We start from the raw sequence: 7,453 nt of genomic DNA on the forward strand, positions 1-7,453 counted from the left end.
TATATATATATATATATATATCTAAAACGTAGAATTTGTTATTAATTAAATAACTTAAATAAAGGGGCAAAAAAAAAAAAGAAAAAAAACATCCCAAAGATAACAAACATGGCCCACAATTGTTATGACTGAATCTAAAAAAAAAAACCAAAAAAAAAACAAAAAACAAAAAACAGCAAATTCTTCATTTTAGATATAATCCTCAATTTCACTATAATCTATTTCAGAAAAGGAAATTAATCTATGATATTCTTCTAAAGTGAAAAAATATAGACTATTCATTTATTTATTTTATATTCTTTACATTCAGTTATTCCATATTTAGACAAAATGACCTGGTTTTTAAGAATTCTCCATATCTGTTCCATATTGTGAATGAACAAGCATTTTAGACATAATATATTTTTAAAATGTTTTCCAATATGTCCCATATACAAACGTTTCCAATTGTGTGATGTGTCTTCCATAGTCATTAAAGAGTTAAATTTTAGATCCACATGAAGCGGTGGCGCCAGAAATTTGCCGAAATGTCCGACGGAGTGGTCCGAGCCAAGGGGCCGACGAAGCCTCGGTCTACGGGCCGGAATAAAAACTCCCTAGTAGGATTCACGGGGAGTTTTTTTTGTCAGTTTAGAATGGTAAAAGATGTGCTTTTAGACTACAATATTAAGGATTGGCAGTCAAAATAACATTATTTGGATAGGCAAATTATTTTTTAGCCTATATTATGATCGGACGAAATAGTCATGCGTCGTGCAGGAGGTCCAGACTTGTCCTAAGGTGTCCCCTTTTCTCCCCCATCCTCCACTGGCTCCAATACCGTCCAAGTAGCAAACCACACTTAGCTGAGCCATGCAGGAATAAATTAGACATTCATTCAATCTGGAAAGTAACTACCTAATATGCACATTGCTATGTCCAGAAATTCCTATCTCAATATGCTGCCTTGCATTGTTATCGTTAAATGTGAACGCATAGGCCTACTGTATGCCGATCACAGAGTTACGTAGCCCCTAAAGGGACATGGTTAGAAAAATATTTAATTATTTCGAGGGAACGTACGGAGCCCCTAAAGGGACATGGTTAAAAAAAAATTTAATTATTTCGAGGGAACGAAATAATATTTCGTTTCCTCGAAATAATATTTCGTTCCCTCGAAATATTATTTCGAGGGAACGAAATGTTATTTCGTTCCCTCGACATAATATTTCGTTCCCTCGACATAATATTTCGTTCCCTCGAAATAGCTATTTCGTAACCTCGAAATATTATTTCGTTCCCTCGAAATCGCTATTTCGTTCTCTTGAAAGTATATTGCGCCCTCAATCACGTAACAGCGTACAAACTTATTCATTTATTTAGACCGTACAGTCTTTTGTTCTGTTCTCAGTTATTATAATACATAAAGTTGAAATTATTTAGCTTGGTCACATTAATAATAATCTTATGTTAATTTGTTTATTACTTCACAAGTATTTATAATATTTTTAAAAGTTCAATTTAATTAATCATATGAACCATTTGCCACACGTTCCTGTAGGCCTACAGAATGATGCGGGACTCCAACTCCAACAAAAGTACTCGCGCCCCATCACCCATAATTCACCTTGCATCTTCATTATTATTATTATTATTATTATTATTGTTATTATTATTATTATTATTATTATTATTATTATTATTATTATTATTATTATTATTATTATTATTATTATTATTATTATTATAAACATTATTATTACTATTATTATTATGACTAACATTATTACTATGAACATTAAGATATTTTATTAAGAATTAAGATAACTCGTTGTCTTTAAATTGTGGTTTGACCATACGATTGAGCGATACATTTTGATGGAAACTCTTCTAACAGGGGTGCACTGTACCTGCTCTGAACCGTATCGTGAAACGTCTGCTTATAATCTTCCCCCTTACAAAGAACTATACTGACACAATATCATCATTACCTTTTAATTCGTCTGCAAGTATTATTTTACATAATTATTCTTTTTTTTTTTCAAATTGTTACAGGATTCCCTGAGCAGTCTTTATTCTATTTTTGGGGGAGATACAATGGATCATTTGGACATTTTTTGCATTATGACCGATTGTCACGTAGCATGTTCCTCACAAATGTTTCCCCCACGAAAGTCTAGAAGAAGACTTATTTCCAGTGGGGTCCTTCTGGTGGTGGTTGGGCCGTATACCGGGAGACAATCCCCTACTCTTTTTTCCAACAGTGTACTGCTCTTTAACGTGCACATGGACCATAAACACAGGAGTGGAAAGATGGTGCGTTATTGTAACTTGTATTTTAGTCCTCCAGCTGAAACACAAGGGGAGGCATATGGAAATTCACTTGCAAGTATTTAAAAATCACCTAAAATCACCTTATTTTGCAAGTTAAAGCCCCTCAATTGACCACCGAGCCCCATGCAGTGCTACAACATCAACTCATGATCAAACCATTCACAAGCATTCTGTGTCTATGCCCCTCGGGGGTTAGACGTTATGTTATCGCCTAGCGGTTAACCCCCTGTAAGATCGATTAAATCCGGTTTAAGGGAATGATGCGATTAGTCATGATCTAAAGATGAAAATGAATATAAGACCTGTCCTAAAATGTTTACTAAAAAGTCACTACAGCATAAATTCCTTTCGTCTATATCCATTTTAATATCCCTTTAACTATGACAGGAAAAAAGCAGGCATCTGTGAGTGGTGATACGGTTGTCATAAACAGAGCCGTAGATAGAGAGAGTTTGGCCAACTCGGTTTCAATCACGTGTCTTACACCGGCCATGTTGTCACCAAAACAAAACAACGCGATAGGGTAGGAGGTTAGCAGTTATTATTATAGATGATTAATGCTATATAATGTGAAATACCGTTATGTTGGGTTTGGGGTTGCTGCAATCGATCCAAAAAGCTATACGCGCGCACGCTGTTTGGTGACAACATGGCGCCCATGCGCCAAGTTGGCCAAACTCTCTTTATCTACGGCTCTGGTCATAAAGTTATAAGGGCGCCCTCAAAATTATTTCAAGGGAACGACGAAATAATATTTCGAGGGAACGAAATAATATTTCGAGGGAACGAAATAATATTTCGAGGGAACGAAATAATATTTCGAGGGAACGAAATAATATTTCGAGGGAACGAAATAATATTTCGAGGGAACGAAATATTATTTCGAGGGAACGAAATATTATTTCGAGGGAACGAAATAATATTTCGAGGGAACGAAATAATATTTCGAGGGAACGAAATAATATTTCGAGGGAACGAAATAATATTTCGAGGGAACAAAATATTATTCCGAGGGAACGAAATAATATTTCGAGGGAACGAAATAATATTTCGAGGGAACGAAATAATATTTCGAGGGAACGAAATAATATTTCGAGGGAACGAAATAATATTTCGAGGGAACGAAATAATAGTTCGAGGGAACGAAATAATATTTCGAGGGAACGAAATAATATTTCGAGTGTGGACTTATCAGTCACCAAAGAAAGTGTTCTTACACCTAGAAACTAAAGAGTACCGTACTCCAGATAATTTGTGCTGTCTGCCAGCATCAGAAACTGATGAACGGGTACTATAATAATAAGATTGTTAGCATAAATCGGACTTCAATTAGTGTACTGTTTGATACTGAAATTCATTATGTTTTTCTTTTTTTTGAATATTTAGTTTAATCTTGTATTGTAATATTGTAATTCATCGAAATGGCAGACAATACGAGGAAGCATGCTGATTTCATTAAGGATCCTATGGGTGAAAAACCTGTAACTGACATACCGGGAATAGGCACAGAAACAGCAAAGAAACTAAAAGGAGAAGGAATTACAAAGGTATTTTATAAGATTGATTTTATTTATTTAACTACTGTAAAGACGTGAAATACATATTGACCACTATAATAACTCTGGCTTATCCATCTACAGCTTTATCTCCTCCTTTTTTACCAACCATGATGAAACATTAAAAAAAAAAAAAAAAAAAAATCATAATGCTTACTGTAAATTGAATCGTTTTCTTCATCCTAAATTTTAGGCGTATGCTGTATTTGGAAAATATTTGATGTTGGAAAAGGACAAAAAACGTTTCCTTGAGTGGCTGAATGAGAACGAATTTCGTCTGAACAAAGGATACGCTACGAAATGTTACGATGCTTTACATGCGTGGAATGAACAACACTTTAAATAAGTGGAGCGTATCATTATGTCTAGGCCTAATATTGGGAAAGGAGTGAATAGATGATAAAAACTTGTAGAATTATAGACTAACTTGGATTGTTTATTTACACAAGCTTTTATTTAGATTTAGTATTAGAACAATCTCTTTTGTAGAATCTGTTGGTAATGGTAAAGGCCGTGTACTTATAGCATATACAAACATTCTCAAGTATTTTAAAGAACAGAAACCTAAAAATTAAAGAAAAAAAACCCTTACAAATGGAACACACTGAGACAAAAAAAAAATACAGTAGAAGAAAAGAAACCAGTATCGCTGCCCTGTTTTCCAGCACCTTGAGGTTTTAAATACAGGCTCGCTGGAGAATGATTCGCATGCTCAAGTTACACATGCATCTGGCTATCTTAATCTAAAAATGGAAGAGAAAGCGAAGACACGTACATTGAACAGAGCCAAACAGGCACATGGGCCTTAAGCTTCGTCTTAAATAAGGAAATAGATGTGGATTCCTAAAAAATGTCATTCCAAACTTTAGAGCAGCGACCATAACGATTGCTTACCATATCATTTATAAGGCTTAGTGATTAGAAGAAAATAGGTAAAATAGTTTGGAATTTTGAAGTACGAGCACATGTTACGAAGCGTAATTGAATAAAGTCTGATATAAATAAAAAGCTGTTAGTGATCATGCTTTGGCACGATGGATCCTCTACAATGTCTATGCATTTCATAAACCAACAGATTTTAAGAAGCTTAATTAACAAATTTATCATTTTTACTACAGTATTTCAAAATTGCTCAAGAAGTATAGAGTAAGATGATTTAATTAATTTAGTGCAATTGTACTTCTTTCTAAATGAAATATAGGACATACATTGTAATTATTAAATCATGCTTTATGCATATTGTCGTTGCCTCCTGTGTTTGAACATTGTTCTCTTTTCTGAGAGATTTTGGATGTGTTTTTGGTCCAGGATACAATTCACTTTATATGGGAAAATGACATGACTCGTACAAACTGCTATTTATACGTCCAAAAGCAGTATTATACAGTATTATGCACATTTTTGTGTCTAATCATTATTTGTTTACCTATTTAGAAGCGAAGTATTGCATCATACGATCTTTCATTACATGGGTGTTTGTACAACAATAGGTCTGTGAATAAGTAGCCTTCCAACAGCAGTGGCAGAGGTGAAAACGTAGTGTGTTGTGGTTGTGGTGTGATCAAAGATCAGGTGCAGATTTAGGGGGTGGGAAAGAAAAAAAATAAGAAAAAAAATATAATAATAATGCCTAATAATTTGCTTGAATATTTATATAGCGCCAAATTATTCCAAATTGATGAAATGCGTGAGCGTTATTACTCATGTTCACTGGATAACATAAGCCTACAATTGCAAACCAGCACACAAAGCGCAACCTTCTTTGCTCCCTCGGATTTATGGTGAGGTGGAGTAGTAGTGCGTAATAGTGCATGATAGTATGGGTATGGAGCAATATGACTGGAAACGAATGAGGAAGGCAGTGCAGCTGGGAAACGCGTAGTAACTCCGTGAATCGAAACGGTGTGCAATTAGTATTTGAGTTCATCTCTACGGTGGCAATATTTCGCCAAAAGCTAATTCAAATAATCTTTATTCCAATACAATATTTTTCAAAGAATAAACTTCACAAACATAAAAACATCAGGACATTCAAGAAAAATCAAAAGCACACAAAAGCTTTAAACAAGGAAAGTCAACATAGATGCAAAAAATCAAAGACAGGCTTAAATTTAAGTATAATTCACAATGAGATAAAAATATAATTAACATTATTAATCAATAAAAAATTTCAGAATTTATATAAATTTAGAATTAAAGATTTATATGTACACGATTTTAATTTACTGCATCTATCCTCATAGCAATTACTACTATTAATTAATAAAAAAAAATTATTATAGAAAAATATTAAGGTTTAGCTAAGAAATTAAAAATTATTGCAGTTTATCAGGGAGAGTGTGCAGCGAGGGATCATCTGCCAGTGCTTTAAAGCACTGTAATCAATTATACCTTTTTGGATCTGTCATTTTTTACTTTGGGTGAAGTGTATTGAATTTTAACTACGGTTAATACTGGTGAAATGGGTGCAAGTGTAGGTAAATTATTCAGTCGGTGTCCACCCTACATGATTTTCTGATATTATTTTGCAAGTAATAGGCAAACGAGCAGAAAGTTGGGGGGGGGGATGGGCTTAAAGCATGATCTTAAAGCATGATCTTAAGGCAAACTGGTGAGAATACTCCCAACAGGTGTACGTTGAATTTTTTCAATTGATTGCTGTTGTTCTATTGTGAGCTCTGTGAACCAAAAGGGGCAAGCGTTCTCAACTACTAAGTGGGCAAACTGCATGAGGTCCCTAGTACTAGCTAGAGTACACACATATACGGGTGTTTTTTTGTTTTGTTTTTTTTCACAAAGTCGATCGCGTTAAGGGGTAATTATTATAGCTCATTTTTAGAAACTACATAATTTTGGGAACGGGCTTTAGGGTAAGCACAGCTGGTTTAAGGGCCAAATACGTGACCGACATGTTTGACACACATGCTTTCGTGCTTTGTGATAAGCAAATGCTCACAGCGGACCAACAAGTTTTCCCCGAAGGCCGCCTTAATCGCAGGTGTGAGGGAGTGAGGAGGAAGTTCAGGAGAAGTGCCATATTTTAAAATAATGTGCTCACATCAGCCTCGACCAAGGTGGGTCTAGCTGAGGTGGTTGGTATAACAATAACGCCTAGGATAGCTTTTTAAATTGTGTCTGTTAATGTGCAATGGTGGTACTCTACAGGTTTGTCACCTATTTCCGGGCAGTGATGGCGCCAGGACCTGCCCGACGGAGGCTAAAGGCCCCGACGAGGAGGGGGGGGGGCTAGTGGAGCGAATCGAGTTCCACTTGGCTAGGTGCCAGGGGCCGCCTAGGGTCCCCGGTGGGGGTCCAGGAGGCGAGGCCCCTTGGAAGCCACGGAAATTTACGAATTATGGCTAATTTCTATTACTTATTTGATAGGCATCGAGCTACTATAATATGACTTCATGTAGGCTATCTTTTCTGATGTCGAAATCAGCTTCCAAAACCATAAATATTATGAAATGTAACCATCTAATTTATTTTTAAATTCTCATTCTTGAAAGTGAAATTCTACATTTTGGAAACTTTGCATGAAATCTGTCAACCACGCTGTCAAGGTCGAGGTTGCTTCCCCTATC

General features: G+C 35.4%; 1 long non-coding RNA gene across 1 annotated transcript in view; it reads left to right on the forward strand.

The window, feature by feature from the left end:
* Nucleotides 1-5,106, forward strand: part of LOC117099908 — a 6,569-nt gene extending 1,463 nt beyond the window's left edge. Inside the window, exons 2-3 of the long non-coding RNA XR_004444040.1 lie at nt 3,700-3,860; nt 4,063-5,106. This is a non-coding gene — a long non-coding RNA (uncharacterized LOC117099908). The remainder of the gene's footprint in view (nt 1-3,699; nt 3,861-4,062) is intronic.
* The last annotated feature ends 2,347 nt before the right edge of the window (nt 5,107-7,453 follow it).

This window comes from Anneissia japonica, unplaced genomic scaffold, assembly GCF_011630105.1.
Source record: "Anneissia japonica isolate Jap-2015-1 unplaced genomic scaffold, ASM1163010v1 scaffold21998_len63208_cov123, whole genome shotgun sequence".
NCBI classification, from domain to species: domain Eukaryota; kingdom Metazoa; phylum Echinodermata; class Crinoidea; order Comatulida; family Comatulidae; genus Anneissia; species Anneissia japonica.